Below are 21,368 nucleotides of genomic sequence, written 5' to 3'. Positions count from 1 at the left end.
TTAGAATGGATTATCTTTTTGTCCGCTTGTTTGTTTCTCCCTAAAGAGGCCTATGTGAATTCTAAGTTGCAAAACTGTAGTTCTTCTGTGGTGCTTGGATTTACTTGCCACAATAAGTTACATATATTGGTAGTCCTTCTTCATGAGGAATGTTGGTATTGAGGAGGAGACAATCTCTGGAAGCAGTCCTTTGCTGGGGGAGCTGGGAAAATTGGCATCTCTTTAACCAGGTTTACAAGAAGCCACACTCAAAAAGCAGTCCAAGATACTTAAAGGGTCCAAGACACTCATCAATTTCAAAGCAAGACTATAAAGCTTTTCCCTTGTCTAGCTGAAATATATACTTCAGTGGCCACTTCAGTCTCTTAATCCTTCTATTTACTGTAAAGTTATTGATCACAAATACAAAGCCTCAGAAATGAAAGGATATGTACTTCGTGTTTTACTTTCCAGGCTGCTCTCGCACTAGCCACCAGAAAATTGAGGGTGGGGAGGGAAGAAAAACCTGTGCTGTTGACCTGAAAACATAAACTATTGAAGACTGTATTTTACAAGGAGCTGAGTTCTGTTTTGGACCTTGGTATATGCAGAACTTTCATAAAATGCTGTAAACGCAGAATATATTTTCTTAGACTTAATTGACACCATCATGCTTTTCCAGGAACTCAGATGTACTATGGCTGCTTTATACAATAGAAAACCAGCCGCGTACTGACTGTTACCATTTCAGCTTAATGTAAAAGCCCTGTGTGGGCTTTGGGACCCTGTTATGTTATAAGCCCAGATGTTAGCATTGTGGGGTTCTTCAAATATACATTATTTGTGCATACATTAAATGTGTGTTCCTTATAAGCTAAGTAAAGGATCTTAATGGAAATGAAAAACTACTTATTACTTATATTATGGTAACACCTAGATGCCAGGCCAAGGCACTACCTGTGGCTAATAATTATTTGAGATAAACACTCAAAGTCTGTTCTGTATAGCTGGGATGTTCCTCAAGAACTAGAATTGTCACTGATACTATGTGATGAGGACATTTGTTTTTCATGTGGCTTAATAAAGTCTGATAAGGAACAAAAATCTCTTGCATGTAATAAATTTCAATCTCTACTGCTTAAGGCAAAAGAATGGGAGGAAAACGATTAGATACAGATTTTGATGCTGATTCTCTTCTAACCAAGTTATTCATGACTGCAGAATCTCCTCCCAAAAGCTAATCCTCATTGAGTCTGGAGAAGTATGATGATTCCCTAATTTGCTAGCAGGACTGGGTGCCCCCCCCTCCCCCCCACCCCCCAACTTTTTAGCTATGTTATTACTTTGGAGATTTGCTCCTCCATAATGTGAATCGATAGTTTCATAAATGTGGAGGAAGCAGCTTGTATCACCTTTGGGCTAAAAGTGGCTTTCTCTCTAATATCTTCTGCTTAGGCAAATAAAAGTACATTCTGGATAGTAGTAGCAAAAAAAAAAAAAATTGGGGGGGGTTCACAAGCACTTCTGTGAAGCTAAGGAGTAAAGCACATAGAACCTTAAAATAACATGGCATAGCATAATAGGCCACTGAACATGATTTTCTTTTGTTAACGTTTGTGACTGGCCGTGGCTGAAGGATCATTCCTTCAAGCAGTCCTTTCTCTTCCAGTTCTCTGGACAATGTATTTGCTTTTACTGCATTCATCAACATGCTCTACTTATGCTATTTACTCTGCCTTGTAGAGGCATATTGGAAAAAGGAACTACTTATACTTCAACTGAAAAGTAAATGAAAAGTTTTAAATGAAAAATTTTACTGAAAAGTAAAATAATTTATTAGGGCAGATGCAATGGAAATGTAGTGAGTATAATATTGATGAATGGCTCCACATTTGTTTTCTCTCCTTCATTTGGCTGGCCACTTAAAATATGTGTGATTCATTTCTCAAAGTTTTAATTTTTGTGCAGTCAATAAAACACAGAGACAGAGTAGTTCATCTCCCCCAAAAGTTTTCTGAGTTGGGAGCTCTGTGCAGGGAAATGCATTGATTGAGTGGGAGAGCTGTCTCGATTTTCATTAGCATTTTAATCTCTTCAGACAGTGAATCTAAGCAAAGTTACACTGAATGTCTTTGATCCTTAGGATATGTTTTTCATCCGTAACACAGCTGTGTTGCGTGGTCTGGAACATGGTCTGACTGTTCTAGCTGTTGACCCAGCCCTGGTGCTTATTTTCCCTGTTTCTAATAGCAAGCAAAGTGCTGATTGGCCTTTTCAAGGGGACTAGACTCCATCCTGCCATTTGTACGTGCACAGTTAAGGCATGGTTAAGTATCTTCTTCTGTTGTCTCTGCTTCTCTCCTGCTTCTTGTACACGGATCAGAAGAAAGGAGAGCTTGATGCTGCTCTTTTCGCTGGGGTGTATGGGTTTGGCTCAGCTGCTGCTGAATGCCCAGGAGAAGGAAAGGTTGGATCATTGCTGACTGTCCCTTTATGCAGACAAACTGCTCTGATGCTGCTTATTCTAAAAATGCTAAGTATAGGGACAGTCTGTCCAGCTGGTGCTTCTGTCCATGTATGGTCTCTTGTTTTGTGGCTAAAGCAGGCTTCTTGGCACTGCTGCAACTTGGAGTCTAATAAATGGTTCAGACTGGCTGAGTCCTCTGGAGATACTCCCATTCCACCACTGCATAACAAGAATACACGCCAGCTCTCTTATTTAATAGCTCATTTGGATCCAGTCCCTGGTTCAGGCACCCCAGTCCTGCCATGTTTGCTTCCTTGAACCCTCATCTTTATGATTTTTAACTCACTTAAAGATGAAGTCAAAGAAGGTTATAATTCAGATGATGCTATAAGCACCTAGAAGCTTTTGCCCCCTTCTTCTTTTTCCAGTTTAAGGCCATTTGTTCTTCCATTGCTCTTTTCCTTACACCTTCCTTTACTTTTCTTTCCTTTGTTCTTTCCTTTACTGATGAAGATTGATATGCTCAGTTCTTACTTGGAATGTATCCTGGTCTTCAAAATCACAAATTTGTACCTATCAGTGTTGAGGGCAATGAACCTAGATAGTGTATTGGCCAAAGAGTCGGAAGTCAAATCCAGATTAGTATTTGAAATCTGTCTGGTTTCTAGGGCATTTGGAGCCATTGGCTTTGTACCGTCTGTTCTAAAGACAGGGACTAGCTGCAAACTCGGGATCTCAACCTATTTGGCTTTTTATCCGTCCCTAACGCTTAAATGAGTTCTGCTCTAGGCCTTGGCTCAAGTGTATCTATTGCACATGCCTCGCCAGACTCTAATTAGACCTGCTACTTGAATACTGAGTAGCTTTCTTCTGTTTACTGCTTGTGTGCTTTAAATTTGATAGATTTCAGTAGAAGAATATAAATGAAGTGAGTGTCTAGCTCTGGATTTTCTCCATCTTCCCTTGATGCACTAATGAGAATCAATGGCAGTTGCTTATTATTTTTAAATAGCAGTTAATTTGAGAAAACCTGATTCACTAGCTCTTTTCATTTTGCTGATTTGATTTCAGCCTTCTGCCCATCTGGGCCAACCTACATACACTGTTCTAAAACCAGAGCGAAAACATTGCTGAAGTCAAAGGCACACAGCGTGACAACCCAGCAAGGTGCTGTCTATGATGGTGTGCTCTGAACCTCTCTGTTCTTATGGGTAAAATTCTTCATAAAAGAAGTGGCGTTACTCTGTGTTCATGCTCTTGTGCCTGGTAGAGAATCAAACAGAATATTCAAAAACCTCCTATTCAAGCATCTGGTTCTCTGTAGTTCAAATCGAGGAGCAGTATGTAAGACTGTGTGATTGCAGAGAGAGATAGAGAAATTATTTCCCGAGTAGATCAGTTATCCTGTCTGGCAATGTTCTGAAAAATCCCACTCTCACCGTAAGAACTGTAGAAATAATCTCTGTAAAGTCGCATGACCCTTCTAGAAATGGCCTTATGGTCAAAGTCCTGCATCTGTGCAAATCCTCTCGAAGCTAACAAAGAATCCTGAAGCAGGATTGTAGGCTAAGCTTTATAAGCTCTTTAGGTTAGGGCTAATATCTCCCTGTAATTATTAAAAAATGCTTTTTAAGATTTATAGCTTTGTAGTGATGGCTGTATTATTTCTTTATAAAAGAGAGATTCAGGAGCTGTTAGTGGCTATAGGGTCATCTTAGCCAGGGACACAGGAGAGGGTGTCATCACACCAGTTTCTGCAGTAGATGTGTACTGTTACATGACAAAGGGAGGAGAAAGGTGTATTCCTCTGGTCTGAATCAAGAGGTGGATAAGGGGGATTATCTCCTAGTGGGCTCCCTACATTTTAATCCAGGGTGATTCCTATTCACAGCTTTTTTATTGTTTTTCACTTCATAGGGAAAAGATAGGATAATACACTGAAAGGTATTGTATGGTTCTATGTGATGAAACACTGGTGTTTTTTTCATTGTACACACAGAGGAAAGTTGAAATGTTATTTGTAGAGGATAAAGGTGAACTTTGCTCATGATTTTATGAACTTCTTTATTGCACAGTTCTCTTTGTGCAAACAGCACTTGACACTCTCTTGCCTTTTGTTATTTCCAGTAGATTGGAGTCTTTTTTTTTTTTTTCCCAGTTGAACTGTGACAAAGCAGCAGGTGGAGGCTAAAAAAAATCAAGTTCACTTTCAGGTTTTGTGCAAATATTTAGGGAAATTTGTGAAGTACTGTGAAATTCAATTAGATCTGCTTCCTAACTCATTTTCCCTAGACCATTGGTTTGCAATTTTGGAATAATTTGTCATAATTTTTCCAAAACTGGAGCTGGTGGCTGGACTGGGCTAAGGCTGTGGGGCTGATGTTCACTTTGCTGACTAGAGATGACATCCATGCTGACTAGAGATGTCTCCCTGGAACAGCTACTTGCTACTGATCCTCTGCTGGGCGTTTCTGCCCTCTCAGAAGGAATAGTATGGACTCTGCTGTTTTCTGCTTCAAAGTCATCCTGAAAACCAGGATTAACTACATGGTATTTTCTGAAATGAGAGAGAGGATTCATGTGAATTCGCTAACAAGTAGGGAGGGAATCCACTAACAAGTAGACAGCAACCTCTGATGGCCATGGAAGACAAACAGCTCAGGCCCATACTGTCTTCAGCTGCACAGCTACATCTGGAACAGGGCACCTCTCCACAGCCTAACTTAGCCTCTGGGTTTACCTAAGAAATTATTAACCTTGCAGAAATAAATAATTGCATGAGGGTGTTGAAAAAGTAGAAGAGATCTCAAGTTAATCCATGCAACGTCATCAGACAAATTCAAGGATCTATATTTCTGACTGTCTGCATGTATCTGCCTGTGACCAATCCAGCACTGATGTCTGTCTCTTCCTCACCAATTTTGTGTTCTCACTTACGTCTGATCGTGACTACTCCTTTTCAATCGTTGCCAATTCAGAAGGGTCAATCGGTCTTCAGCCAGGATTTGACATCTATTTAAAAGTGTAGATTTATAAATGCCTAGTTCTTTCTACCTCTGCTGCTTGGAAAGAGCCTGATTTGCCCAAAACTCAGGCTGCAGCTAGGATAAAGGTCAGTAACGTATTTGGTACAATTTTTCTGTTTGAAATGTCAAATAATATGATAACGTTTCCAAAAACTGATAGGTTAATCCAATATGATCACTGAGAAATAAATAATCCTGTTTTCAGATGTTTCTACAGGCCAGTGCTGTCATGAACACAGATAGTGGATTTCTGATGGCTGAAGAAAAGTTTTTGTCATGTTGTTTGTAGCTGTGTACTTAAATTCATGTAGTTCATCCAGCTTTCAATAATGCAGGATGCTACAAGTGGCTGTCTGCAAAACTTTCATAAATATGTAGCTAAAAATCAGTAGTGATTAGGAACCAAGCCAGTGAAATGCAATTTTAGTAAAATGCATGATGATCAGCAATCAGAAGGAAACTCAGGTAAATAAGCGTATTTTCCTGATCCGTTATTAAATGTACTGCAAAGAAAGAACATGGATTTTGCTAATCTTATGCAAAGTTTATCAAAGTTGCCACTCATTTTTTAACTTGAGCACCATCTAGTGTGCATAATAAAAATAATTTAAAAAATAAATAGAGGGCCAGTTCATTACGGCACTTAGCAGTGGAAGTCCCGGCATGTTGTCAGTGTCAAAAGGAAACAAGAACATCTGCGTTTGTCCTGCTAACTTTTGGTAAAACAAGCTTCAGATCACTTATACATGCTTCAGATCACTTGTACATTCTTCTGATCACCCTGGTTCTTTAATTTGTGCCTTGCTTAAATATGTGCTTGCACTTAAATACAAGAAATGAAATGCACAAACTAAATACCTACCTATATAGCAGCAGGTTAAAAATACAAAAATTAAAAATCAATGGCTGTTTTTTCCTAATACAGGAAAAAATAATATAATAATATAAATATACAAATACATATTTGTATATTCATGCAAGCATAACTGTGGAGCCCTGTGCACTGCTGCAAGTTGATGCTGCCTGCTCCATCAAGCCCCTAGCTTTCAGCTAAATGGATCTTGGCAGATGTTCTAGATCTTGCCCAGACTTGGAATACAGTCAGAGACGAATTTCTTTCCTGTGTGCCTGGATCAGAGTGGAGTGCACTTATGAGAAGAAGCTCCGTGTGCTGTCACTTTCCCTGTTCCCACTGCTTCATGCAGCATGTGCTCCATGGCATGCTATGGGGGAGGCCCACCCCTTATCTCTCTCGCTAATGAACTTCATACTGCTGTTTACAATATGTTTTGTTCGCACCTGTGTTGTAAAATCCCTCTGTTGGTAACTTCTGCCCTCTTTCTAGTCATCTCACATTCCTCAGTATCACAGGATTTAGAGCTGCTGCTGGGGAGTGTTACTAATTTCCATGCATGCATCAGCAGCCATGGTTTAGTATCTTCCTACAGGAGTTCCTATGATAAGGGAAAGATCTCCTGCTCCCACATGTACTTCTGGCTTCCAGGGATTACAGGTCACTTTAAAATAGAAAAACAGAGGAGATTAAAACCTGATATTTGATTTACAAACAAACAAACAAAAAACCGTCATGATTTGTTCATTGAGAAAATTATTATTTGGGGAAGTGGAAAAGAAAGGAAGGAGATGTTATGATTTTATTAAACTTTGGGCTTGAAAGTCTATTAACTTTCATTATTTTACGAAACAGGGGCTGTATATGCAGCCCGAACAGTATTATTCTAACCCCTGAAATGAAAGCCAAATCTGCTAAAACTGCACACAATCATTTTTTTTTTTTGTAGGACTAGAGGAAAGAAAAGAGCTTATTTGGGGTATTTCTCTTTCTCAGTTCAAACAAGGTATGAGAGTTCAGGGGACTTCACTGGTCTCAACAGGTCCACATGCTTTGGCAAACTTACGAGCTCCTTGCTCTCATATTGTGTTTGTGTGTGACCTAGCTCTAATCTGAAATAATTCAGATCAATAACTGAAATTCGTAGTGCTTAATAGCTGTATTTGGATAAAGCTTTTGAAATTGACCTGTCATCTGCTGACTCACCACCCAGACATCTAGTCTCCAGTGTAGCACGAATTGCAAACTTTTCACAAAAGCCACACGTCAAATGAAATTTCAGAATATCTTTGTCCAGATAATAAATGATAAAAACTACATTACGGTAAGTGACCCCATCACCCTCAGGTCTGAATCTCCTCGTTACCTTCATGTGGGAGAGTTGCACAGCATGCTCTAGGGGACAAACTGAGTAAGTAAGTGCTCATTTTAGGGGGATCCTCAGGTGGGAGTTGACTTCTCCATCCAAAACACTTTTGTATTTCATTGTACTAAGCTAAGTACAAACTATGCAATGTGGGGTAACCTTCAGGCAGAGGAAATTATCGCTTTCTAGCCACTTGGTACAGTCTAGGAGTGAGATACCAGATGGAAAATATACTGGGTGAGAAAGCGAAGGATGACTCAGGGTAACTTCAGGTGAGATCACAGATAAAACAAGAATGCCATACGTTTATGAAAATAAATACCTGTGTTAAAGTTAGACCCTCTACTCTTCTTAGTGTTGTGTTTACTGTCTGATAGCTTTATGATGTTTATTTCTGCTCAGATTGTAGTATCAATACTGTTAAATCATTCATAAAAGCCTAATTCAGTTTTGCTTTTGGAGAAGAAAATCTTGCTGCAAACCAGATGTTGAGTCTGATCTGAACTTTCATGGGTAAATTGATTAGAAAAGCAGGAACTGTGTATTTTCTCTTAAATGGAAATATGTTGGAGAGCACAACATTGAAGTGATTTATAAGGACTGTAAAATCATCAGTCTTCAACCTTACTCCCACCACTACACATGCATCAAAAGACCTTGCAGTCTCCTACATCACTAAGGTATGACCTCCAGTCCAATCTTACCAGAAGTTTAGGGAGAGTTATTGTTTTGTGGTGTGCAGCCCAGAAAATGCCACAACGTAAGGGTTAAGCACGTTGCTTTCAGCACTACCGGAATTGCCTTGCTTACCTGTGGCACACAGAGTAAAAAGAATTAAGTGATGCAGCCTCTTGGAAAGCTCTGCTTCAGTGGTTCCCCATTTCTTTGTGTAATTTCTGAAAAGTTGAACATTTAATTCCTAGGTGTTTTAATACTTCTTGCACAGTCAGCTATTAAAGTTATCTGCATAGGAAAGAACCACTTCTTAGTGCTTTACTGGCAATACAGGATTTCAGTCTCTCACAGGGGATTTGGCTTTATCATTTGGAATATAGATTGAGAGCTTCGCCATTCTGCCTTTTCTTCCTGGAATAAGCAAAATGGTAATTTTTGATGGGATTGTTAAATGGAGTTTCTATTTTGCTAGCAGAGATGTATTCGTTTCTTACAAAGGTGTGGTTTTAAAAGCACTTAGATTCGATGATGCTCCTTTCTTCTTCAACAGAAGTTTTATAATACCTGAGGACTGTTAACTCTGATGTAAACATTCATTGGTCTCCACCCTCTCAAAGAGTTTCTGTAAAAGACAAAATCTAATGGGTATGTGAAAGCTTAGGCTGTCATGCCATGAGGGATGAAGAGGGGGCATCTGACATCCCAACACAAATTGCACTCTAAAGCTGGCCAGAGTCAACACCCCAGATCTCACAGTCTACATAACAGCTTCCAGTGCTGGGGCAAGGGTTTGTGCTCATGACAGTCCCACACCAAACGTTTAAATAGGAACAATTTAAGTTTTAAAGGCAACGAATGGAGAGCTGCCTGTCTGGCACTGTGAAAGTGTCTGAACACCATCACTCCAAGCTTCTTGCCAGCACAAACAAAATGGCTTTGAAAGGGGTATCCTGAGAGGCACAACATAATTCTGTCAAAATTTTGTCATTTTCTTGTCATTTCATTCTGTGGAAAAAGTAGCAACTGGATCCCCTGACATAGTCATCTGTCTACATGCTACTGATACCACCTGGGAAGCTAAGGAATAGGCTGAGCTCATTGAATTCCTTTTTTACCAGCTGTGTATGATTTGTTGATACTGCATGATGAAGACAGACTTCCTTACTGAACAAATAGGTTATTTGCATTTCTGCTTTTCATATACATATTTTTAAAGTCCAGGGGCCTCAAATCTTCAACAGTTTTTTTTGACTGTAAGTGAATACTGCTTTGTGCCAGAGTCTGAAGGCCATATGCCTGTATGTTCCCATTTCCTCACCCTAAAATTAACTCCTGAGTGCAACTCCCAAGCATACTTAAAATCTTGTTGATCTTAGAAAAGAAACAGCCAGCCTTAGGAGAATAGGTTAGTTTAACAGGGAGGTTTTGTTCTGTGACTCTGAGCAGGGAATTAAGACCAAATGAGAAGCAGACTAACATTTGGCCCAGGTTACATTGAAGAGCACCCTTTGTGGAAAATTCCACCTGATATTTTTCATGCAAGTCTATTGCGTGTTGTGCTTTCAGGATTAATTGGATCAAATTATGTTAATCCCTTCTCTGTGCTTGGTCATTAATGAGAATTTTCAGTGTTGTTCCTAAAGGTACTTAGCTATCAGTGAGGTAGCAGGAGTCAATGATATTTCCTGGTCTGGATCTGAAAAACAGGAGAGAGATGTTGGAAAGAATCAGCAGCCAAAGGAAAATGTGTAAGGACGCTTTGGACTGTCACCTGGGGAATGGGATTCTTCTCTAGAACCCACAGACATATCCACGCTCAAGGTATTGTACCCAGAATACTTCCCCTTGAAAGACTCTTGCTCAGAAACCAAAAAATGAGTTAAGAAAAGGCAGGAATGAATGACTACCAGGTTTCAATCGATAATACCCCAGTCTGATTTTAAATTATCTAAGCTGTTGATCTTTTGTCAGGGACTAGGCACAACCAATTTGACTTTTGCTGCTTAAGACAACTCCTGTCTCCATTGATTTATCAGCACAGATCTCTGACTCCATTTCATACCATCAGATTTGTCTATCATGTCAGATCCACAGCCAACTCTTAGCAGCTGTAAATCAATGCACCTTTTCTTGGTTTTGGTGTTAACATATTTCCTGTTCACCAGCTGAAGACCAGACCAAGAATTCGCTGGCTTGCTTTCTCATGTGGATTGTATTCTCTATTTATAGTTAGATGCTCACAGAAACTGTATTGTTTTTCTGGCTTCAACTTTTGCTCTGGATTTATTTGCTAGATTACGGCTGTATTTTAATGCATTCCTCCTATTCTAGCAAGTTACCTTGAAGTAGCTTACTGAACCAGAAATTACAGCAGTATGTTTTTATGATATAAGAAAATTTGGAATCTCCATCATAAAATTTCCTGTCTTCAGAATTATTGCCTGTAAGTAGTTGGTACACTTCTGGGCTTTGGTTTAATCCAACCTTTATTTTGAATATTTTTTTTTCATCAAGCATTTCCAGACTGTAGTAGACAGTGATGTAGGCGCATGAAGCTGTATAGCTTCTCTTTCTTACTTGTGAAAAAGTACAGAGCAGAATAGTGGTAGTATGATTTTGTGTCTTTCTTTTCATAGATGTACATAAAAAGTGTGGAACAAGTCCAAGGATTTCCTTAAAAGCAAAAAGTTGCAATATATTAACTTGCCAGTTCTGCACAGAGCCCCACTAAATCACAGAACCATGGAATGGTTTGGGTTGGAAGGGACCTTAAAGCCCACCCAGTTCCAACCCCCTGCCATGGGCAGGGACACCTCCCACCAGACCAGGCTGCCCAAGGCCCCATCCAGCCTGGCCCTGAACACCTCCAGGGATGCGGCATCCACAACTGCTCTGGGCAGCCTGTGCCAGTGCCTCACCACCCTCTGAGTGAAGAATTTCCTCCTAACATCTAATCTAAAATATGTTCATAAAGGCTGGAGGGGTTCATTTTGTAAAGTGGACATTTCCATTTGCAGTAAGTGAACAGAAAATGTGGACCTACATTTAATTAAAATTTTATAGGTGTTTAGGCTTCTTAGTAATAAAGCGTGAGAGAAGGTATCCCACATTTTACTGGCAATGCATATTTGGATCAACCATGTTTCAGTACTCATTTAGCTGTTGTTATCCCTTGGTCCTGAGCCTTAGCAAGAAGTGTTGCTTAAACAACATGATTTCTTTCTGAAAGTTTTCTGTTCTGTGAGAGATGCTTCTTTCCAGCCCACCTGCAGGTATACTGTGAGCCATGTTTCTCCAAGACTCTCAAGAGGGAAGGCTGCTATCAGTGCATAATGCACCCATTTAAACAGTTCAGTCATAACCAAAACCTCAGATTCAAGCCCCTGTGTTTATCACTTGCTGGAGGGAAAATTTGGAGCTAGGTGGCTTTTCATGTTCCTACTCAAGCTTTTTAAAAATCCAAAGATTAGGATCCAAATATATGTTTTATTGTATTTGAATCATATTCAAATGCATATTTTCTTGTATTTTCTATTACAAAAGCAGTATCTCAGCAAGCGTTTGCAGATGCAGCAACTATTATAAGTGTGTTACTTGGGGTGAATGTTCTCTTTGTGCTGTAACCTTTTAGTAGCTGTGCATTTAGCTCTCTTTATGCAGAAAGCTTTTCTGAAGAAGCTCACCTCATTTTTCACCTCATCCAGAAATCAGTGTCTCAAATTGCTGTCTTCTGTTCAAAGCTTTCAGGAGTGGAGATGCCAGCTGGAAAGGGCATTGTCTTCCCTTCCCAAGTACTTACTCAAGATAGGCTCTTGCCATTAAGCAATGGCAAGTATTACTTGAAATAACTAGTGTAGCTGCAGGTAGTGAGCTCTTTTCACTTCAAAATTGGATTGGAGATACATTTACAGGCACTTAGGAATGTTCTGATAGAGGTTTTTGAGAAAGAAGGGGAAAACACCTTCCTGGGGCCTCCTTCATCATGAATGGTTGTGATGCTGTACAGTCATGGTCAAGAAGAGAACATTAGGATCTCTCTGTATCCCTTTTACTGTTTTGTCTTCAGGGTAAACTCCCTCTCAAAAGCCAAACAGACGGATGCTGTCTACTTGCTGACAGTAGACTCGGAACTTTTGAAAGGGGTAAGTGGTCTGTGGCAGTACCTGAGTCATGATCACTGCACAGCGTGATGTGCAGTGTCACGGGTTGACTGTCAGGCTTATGGAAGAGGAAACAAAGGGAACTCTGTTTTCAGTCAACAGGAAAGTGATCAAATCTCCAGCTCCTTGAAAGTGGTTTTTTTTTTTTTTTTTTTTTTTTTTTAGCAATTCATTTCAATTTAAAATGAAGGAAGTAGATTTATTGCTGTGAAAATCACGCTTCCTGAAATGATACAGCTCCTTGGATGAGCAGGACAAAAAAACAGGCATTTGCAATGCCACTCATCGTGAAGAATGCAATAATGTGCTGTTAAAAATGTCATTGCCACAGCATAGACTGTGTGGCAGAAACATACTCAAGCACTAAAAAATAGCTGGGTATGAGTGTCCATTGTTACAAGCTCTCATGACAGTCTGGATAATTTTCAATGGGTGGAATAGAACATTGTCAATAGGCTCTTGCTAAGTTTCAAAGTAAGAATTTTGATGTGGTTCAAACATGAATGATATTTTTGTCTGTATGAAACCAGTGACTTTTCCTAGATAGGGTAGGGAATAAATAGCAATGGTTGGTTTTGTTTTGCATAAAAATACAGCTTTGAGCATTATGTTCATATTGGTAGGAAAGGGGTTCCAGCTACTTGTAAAGGCTTTTCTTTAGATTTAAGTGTGCTTATTAATGACTTTATCTTTTACTACTTCCTACGGCATGAGGATTAGTAGGATGCCTTTTACAGTTGATTCTGTTTTACAGTTCTGCTGCTCGGATATGGCATGGGGTAGTAAGGGAATTTCTGAGCTCTTAGAGCTGGGAAGTGCTTCCATGTCCATTTTAACACAGCTTGGCTGTGGTTGGAGTTTCTAACCGGTGATTAGATGGGGTGTTGTGGTGTAACTCCATTCCCACAGAACAGCTTGGATGAACTACTTCATTTCCTAGAGGGGGCAGTTCATCATGGCTCCTTTGAGTTAGGGAGGAGAGGACAGTATTTCCACTGTACTGAAGACATCATGTCATATCTGCCAGATTGAATGGGTTGGGTAACCTAGTATCTGATTGAGACAGATATATGAAGTAGGATAAACAAACAGATGTTTGAACAAACATAAAGTGGAAAAGTTAAGAAAATAGCTATGTTTTGTATTAGCACTTGATACTTGCATTTTATGTTAGCATTTATGTGCTGCTGTTTATTCTGCTTCATCCTTTAGAAACCTTATTAGCTTCTGGACAGGTTCTGGATGTTCTCAATAGCTGCAGTCAAGAAGAACGAAGAGTCTTTTTCCAGGTCTCGGCTTTGATGTAATTGCCATTTTTGCTGTAATGCTTTTATTTATTATTATTTATATTTATTTATATTTTTATTTATGCTAATGATAGCATTCCATCTTTGGGCTCTGATCTCTCCAACTCACTCTGTTTTGCTTTGCAGGGCAATATGTCAAAATATAAAGTAAAAAATCTCACAGATCACATAACAAATTTTGGCCATTGGCTTCCTTGCTGTGGGATGTGCCATAGTGCCTTGCTCTTCTGTAACCTGCACTGGCTGTCCAACATAGCTGGCTGGTGTTTGTATCTGTAGACAAAATACCCACAGCTACTCAATGAGTTCCAGAAAAGGTCCATAGTTGAGACACTGATATGGCAAATTTCATTTGACACAACAGGTAGGGTGTGGGACAAACTCTTGCGACATTTCTTAGCAAATGGAAAGCAGTCACCTAAAATGACTTTCGTGTGTTCACAAAAATGATGAGGGATTTTAACAAGGCAAAGAGAAAGTGAGAACAGCTCATGCACTGTCCCCTGCTCTGTATGTAGTGCATAATGGAGACATGCTGTGGAGGGACAAGTTTGATGTGTGAATCACCAAGAACTGGTCACAAAAGATACATTAGTACTTGAGTATTCTTGATGTGGGATGTTTTAAGTATATTTATATTTCTCTCTTTTTTTTTTTTTTTTTTTTCCTTTGGTAGAGGTTTTCTTGGTGTCTGCCCCTCCTCTACCCCACAGTGTAGTAGCGTAGTGACATGTTTTGTGTGTTTAACCTGTGCTGCTTCACAGGTCAGAACAGTCAGTTCATAGAGGCTGGGGGCCCTACACCTCCTCAGACCTTCACAGGAGGAGAACAGGGCTTGTGTGGGGCTTAGCTGCCTGCTGGGGTTAAACCACACCACAGATATATGTTCCAGGGAGCATCCCTCTGCCTCAGCTGCCAGGGGGAAGTCCAGTCAAAAAATTTCATACCACCCTTTCAGGGCGGATGGAGCAGCTGCTCCTCCCTTCGCCCATCTGCTGGTGGCACATCTGTGCAGTCCCAGAGGGCTGCCTCTGGGAAAGCGCTGCTCTGCCTTCCAGCTACTGCTGGCTTTGGCAGCTGCTCAAGAGTTCTGCATGAATTTTGACTGTGCCTTTAGACCAGAAGATTTTGGATTCCAGTGGAGTTGTGCTGGTGTAATACAAGGGAGAACAGCATCTGCTTCCCACTTGCTTTCAAATGGGTTACTAAATGAAGTTGTTGGGTTGTGTATATTGCAGACTATTCCATACTACTCATATAACAACCTGATGTGTAAGTACCATTGCATACAATGAATTAAAGTGTAAACCTTTTAGGAGGTTCTTTCAGTATATTACAGGAACTAATATTTAGGTCACATATATGGATCCCAAATTAATTAGGAAATTGAAATAAAAGGCAATGGAAAAAAAAATTCCTTTTTTTTTTAATGTAAATTCACTCTACTCTTTAAAACTTGAGGATATAAATAAAATTATAGAACAGTAATTAATCCATTAAATGATAAATTAAATGAAATGTCTAAAGGGGAATTTTTCAATGTCATCTTAGTAGCCAAAAAAAACCAAAACATTAGGGTAAATATGCAAAGTTGGATATCTTTACTCAAGAGTGCGTGCTACATTTGTCACTTCCATCGAATAGTCTGCAATTCATCTGGATTGCTATTTTTAATTAAATTTGGAGTTTACTTTTTTTTTTTTTTAATACTACAACAGAAGTCTAAGAACAAAGCATAAAAATGTATATAGGCTGTGTACAACTCAGATCAGCAACAACAACAAAATCTTTCCTTGTATCTAAGATAGTACAAGAAGGAATTAAGTAATGGGTATTAAGTAATGGCTACTCTGGAAATCACCTTCAGCCAGGGACTATCCTTTATTCATAGATGTGTAAGGGCAAACTGTAAATTCAAGGATGTGACATACCATGATGCTTCACAGTAAAACATTTCCTTTCTCTACTTCCTAAACTTTGCATCTAAAAATTGGAGGGGAAGATGAAGGGGAAGGAATCAGGCTCTGTTCTCCTGGAGGTATTCAGCCATTTTCCTGGCTATGTGAAATGAACCCCATTTATTTTTTGACTTCAGGAGGCTTCTGTATCAGAAACATGAAAGAAACCAAACCAAACTCTGTGTGTTTGTGTATAATGTACCCTAATTTAGGGATTATCTGAAACTTAAGAAAATGGTAAAAATCTTATTTTGAAATTAAAAAAAAAAAAAAAAAGCCTTTTATATGAATAACTTGTACCCAGCTCTAAGATTCTGTTGGTAAAAGTAAAACATACATTTTTATGTTACATAAAACTGTTTTTCCAGGACTTGGTATTAGCCAGGAGTTTACAAGTGTCAGCGCAAGCACATCCCAAGAAATTAAGTTGTCACAGTATGCAAAATCTTATCTCTAATTTCTAATCTCCATCAGAAGATAGACAAAAAGCTAATGAAATAAAAATATTACATAAAACAATCCCATCAAATGTTCTACTTTTGTAAGTTTTTAAATCTAGATATCTCCTGTGATCCTAAACTTAGCCTATGTAAATACCACAGGCCTGCAAGTGGCTGGAAGCACATAATTTCGTAAGGCTTCATTCTGATATTTGAACATTTTATCCATAACTTTAGATATGCAAGGAATATCATTAAGTTGGTTGACTGCAAGGTCCTTGGACAAAGGTTTCTAGAAAAATTGCTATTTTAATATTTTGTGATGACCCATGGTGCTATTACATGCAAAAGAAAAATCTACATATTCAATTGATTTTCTAATTAATTATACTGTGTGAATATATTTGTATTAGTGTAATAAACTCATTTCCTTTATTATTTGCTACCTTAAAATGGCTAAACATTTTTAAGAAACAGTTTAAATCTCTGAAAATAAATTCTCAAGAAATACTTCAGAAATAAATTTTTTGAAGCCAAACTGATAATGTTTGCTGTTGGCAAGTACCAATAAACCTTTCTATTTCAAAGACGGAACAGTCTTCTACCAGAAAGGCTGAAGCATGAATAAATGCAGTGACTCTAAAGCAAATAATATTTCTTTTCTGTGCTGGAGATCTTTTCTCCCCATAACACATGTTCGTATTGTGTCCAAATCAATTATTTCACATAATGACAGTAAAGGTGTGGTAATGGTTCTGTCACAGTAGGAATATTTCCCCCTTTAAAAATGAATGTCTTGTCTTTGCTGTGTTTGTTGACAATGAGAGCGAGACCATTTATTATTGAATAACATGGCATTATCTCTCCACTAAATTACAAGAGCCTTATTTAAAGACAGCTTTGTTCAACACAGTTTTTTTTTTTTTTTGGCAAGCAAAGAATGGCTCATCCTAGTTGCACATGCAAGCTATGTTCCTAACATTTTGCATGTTTTTAGAAGTTTTCTCTGATCTTATTGCATGAAAATGTTATTTTAAAGACATGAGCTAGCAAAAATAAAGCTATTCTTTCAATATTTATTACAACAGCAAACAATAATTCAAATCCTCAAGCAGTTTATTATCTTGTTGACATCATGTATTGCCCAAGGTCTCCCCAAGCAAGATATAATTTTTTATGCTGACAAATACTGTTGAACCTGCTCTAAGCAGTAGGCTGGATTAGATGACCTTCTGAGGTGTCTTCTAATCTGAATTATCCTATGACATCTTCTAATTTTATTTGGAAAATATTAAAAGTCGCTTTTAATTAAAAGTTGAATAAAGTATCAAATGTGTCATTTTCCGCAAAGCTTACTTTATTTTAAGCAATATTTATCGCCCTTTTGTTGCTGAAATGCTGCTGATTTTCACAGGTATATGCTGTATTGGCAGGTTCCTATGCAATCTATTTGTATTCTTTGATCAAAGCTGCATCCCGAAATAAATTTAACCAGATGATAGCTGCAGTTACATAATCTAAAAATATCAATGATGGAAAATTTTAAAGCATTTGGTTGCTGTAAGGAACACAGGCCCAGTGAGAGTGACAGGTAACTGGACTCTTCATTTGATGAGGCATCCGGGAGCATTCAGAGCTGATTACCTGGATACAGGCCACCGTGCTGCATGGCAGACAGCATGGGGCATGTTTGTGCATCAAAATCGAGAGGGAAGGTAGCGAGAAATGTGGCTTCCCACCACCCCCATGGCTTCCAGCTGGGAACACCTGTGTGAGCTGAAAGCCCTGAAATGGCCGCCCTCCAGGTGAGCTGTCATGGAGGCCAGTGGGTGGGCGTGCCTCCGGTGGGCACCTGGGCCTTTATGGCCTGCATTTATAGCACTGTGCTCATAGCACACACAATTTTTTTATTTTTTATATTTTTTTTATTTTTTAAATTTTTTTATTTTTATTTTTTTAAGTAATACTAAGAGTGCTTTTCTGCCTTGCCCTGCTACTTTAGGAAAAAGCTTTTCAAACTCTGAAGCACTTTCAGTCACTTGAGGAGTTTGGGCAGTAAAGTCCCATGGGCTGCTAATGGATGTAGGGATAGTGTTTTATGCCTGCCTCAGGTCCTGGCCTGAGACAGATTGCTCTTCAAAGTCCATTACAAACTAGTCATGAAGGGGCTGTTGCTTCAGTAAAAAGTCTGTAATGCAGATGGTTTTATTCCTTTGTCTGGAGTGGAAAAAGTGGCTTTTCACATGTGTAACTCCGCTAGACCTGGGCTGCTTACTGCATTGGACACCCACCCTGTACCATATTAAATAGACAACTTCTTTTACAAAGAGCTAATCAAACTCATATTTAAAAAGAAAAAAGTCAGAATGGACTCATACTTCTAAAAAAAACCCTAAACCTTCAGACTCAGTAAAAATATTTTTTTTTTCAAAAAGCATTCAGCTCTCTGAACCTTGAGATTGTGCGTGAGATGTATTCTCACGTCTTTCTGTCCCCTTTAAAAAAATTGCTATGTTTTTCTTCTAGTCCCTGGACTGTAGAAACGTGGGCATTGAAAGTGTACTCATTGTGGTAATCAGGATGTAAGAATTCACGCCCTGCTGTTTGGTTTCTTCTGGGATTGATTTCTCGTGTACTTTTGGATCGACTATTGAAAGTATAGTTAAGAGAAAAGAAGTGGATAAATAAGGTGAAGAAAGCAATGAAAATCCTTTTTCTAGTTTTTTTTTTTTTAACTAAGCCACTGCAAAATGCATAATTAGAAAATGCACTATTTTCTGTGTCTGATTTATGACAAAGCTTTGAATTAATAATTGGGTAATCCATTATACGAACTATTTTAGAACTAGCAAGAACAATGTTCAAATGCATTTCAATACAGTAAACATTCAAAAGAAGCAATAACAATATTGGTAGATGGCAAGCAGAGACATAATTGCCTTTGGATCGAAAACTGCAGTTTAGGCCCCCATCTTGTTTGTTCAAAGGTTGTCTGTTAGATGTTCTTCCAACCCAGGTGCATGCAATTAATCTCACAGAAATCAATGAAATTGTATGTGGGTGTGTGAGAGAAAAAAAAAAATCTTATTAAATAAGAAATTATTGTATTTAATAAAGTTCCCTGCTTATGTTTATCTTGCTTCCACATTTCAAAAGCTTCTAAATAATATTTACTTTAAAGGTTGGTCTGCATGTCACTCGTTCTACATGCACAGTGTCAGAGTGAGCTGTGGGTGTTGTTTCTTTCTCCACCGCTGAACTGCTGGAGCAATATACTGCTGTAAAACCGAGCCTTTCCAACAGAAATAGAAATACTGTCACACCTTAATTGCAAAGGTAAAGAGGTAAATAGTTTCTAGAAGCAATATAGCTATTTTTATTTACATCTATTTCCTCTAAATAGTTGGGCTGATTGCACTTTTTTTTTTTTTAGTCAATATAGTTATTTTGTAGAAAAAGTGGGTTTTGTTTGACAAAAATATTTTCAGAGGTGTCTTACTTGGGTGGATTATTTTCCTTCAAATGGTTTACCATGCCAGTATTTGGCTGATAATAAGGTATATCATTCAAATATTCTGTTACAGTACATTCTGGAAATCATGGCTGTTTTTTCTTAGGTTATTATAAGATTGAGCTCCCCAGCTCTGTTAAATTGTTCCTGATGTGCTCTGTCCACAGACTTCCATGATATACCTGGCTTTTGTCATAGTGAGAGAGAGTATGTTGCACCATTGAAAATGTAGTGCAACCTAGAAAAAAATAATCTGTGAATGAGACTAATAATATGAAATGTTAGAACTACAACTCCACTGGATCTCCCAGTTGGCAGTATTTCTGATCTGAAATATTTTTTCTTCTTCTCTAATAATTTTTTTCAGTTTCTTTTTAAGGAGTGGGAATGGTTGTGAAGAACAGAAATAGTTCCATATAGAAGTGCTGATAGCTCTCTTTCATTGTTTTTCATTTCTGTTAGCATTTTTCTAGGAAAAATCCATTCTTTTTCTACCAGCTTTTTTAATCAGGTACTTAGTATTCATGATTAATAATCAAGCTGTGTGATATGTTATGAATGTACTTCACTTCTTTAGTTCTTTAGCTATACAAATGAACCTTTAAAAAGGTCTTACACATGGAGGAAAAAAAAAGAAATCTCCTTCTGTATCTCAGCCGTGCACCCAGAATTCATTTCTGTGAATATTCCTATGAACAAAATGTCAAACATATGGATGTTTTAAAATGGAAACAAAAAAGGCTGTTAAAAACATTAAGCCACATTTCTAATTAGAAGCCAGTTGAATCTGTTTGGTGATGTTAATGCTACTCAAACTGTTGCACTGGCAACTCTTGGCAAATATTTATTTTTGAAATGGTGACTACCATGTGGTTGTTGTAGGGAACTGACCTGAAAGTTATATTTAATGCTGAAAGAAAGGATAAGACAACCTAAATTGGAGTTGTGAATATGATCTCCAGGTTCAGATGTGTACACTGAACTTTTGTCTTGGTGCTTTCTTCCATATGGGAAGGAAATACGATAACAAGAAATGGGAAGGAGCTGTAGTTCAGGCCACTGGGTTGAAGGTACCATGGAAAATATTTGGGTTTTACTGAATAATACGTGCAAATTAGGTTATATGGCAGTCACATAGCTGTAATAAGTGTAAACTCAAATGATATGGCAAATATTCCCCAGGGAATATGGTCTGACTTCTAGGAATATATTTTTTTGTTTGTTTGTTTGTTTTTAATTCATGTTTTGAATAGTTGCAGAAAAGCAACAAATTGCTAATTACTAAAAAAAACCTCTGCTCATGAATCATTTGCAAGAAGGGAAAACTGTTAAGAAGTACTTCAATCAGAGCAATGTTTCATCTGTAGTTGATGAGGAAGGCACGCAGAGGCAGCTGAAAGGCAGTCTACAGTCACTGATCTGAAATCTAAAAGTACTAGTTTCTTATTCCAATGGGATTCCCAACTCTGATTTGGTAGTCAGTTCAGGTTGTGCTGTTTTTATCCTGGCTAGTATTTGGCATCGTGTGAGCTGTAGATAATAACAGAATGGTGAGCTATACACTGTAGGTAGCTCATCAGGCTCAGCCATTATTCCCCTGTGAAGGAAATGGCACCTGGAAGGGGA

General features: G+C 38.4%; 1 protein-coding gene across 4 annotated transcripts in view; it reads left to right on the top strand.

The window, feature by feature from the left end:
* MTA3 (metastasis associated 1 family member 3) overlaps nt 1-21,368 on the top strand; it is a 199,007-nt gene that overhangs the window by 142,828 nt on the left and 34,811 nt on the right. Inside the window, exon 24 of one of the 4 annotated variants that reach the window (XM_083828826.1) lies at nt 19,413-19,567. The exons of the other annotated variants lie outside the window; for them this stretch is intronic. The gene's annotated coding sequence lies outside the window, so the exon portion shown is untranslated. The remainder of the gene's footprint in view (nt 1-19,412; nt 19,568-21,368) is intronic. 4 annotated transcript variants of the gene reach the window in all.

The sequence above is a fragment of the Anser anser genome (assembly GCF_964211835.1).
Source record: "Anser anser genome assembly, chromosome: 3".
In the NCBI taxonomy this organism is placed as follows: domain Eukaryota; kingdom Metazoa; phylum Chordata; class Aves; order Anseriformes; family Anatidae; genus Anser; species Anser anser.
The sequence above is the reverse complement of the archived record's forward strand: the minus strand, read 5'-3'. Positions and strand labels throughout refer to the sequence as shown.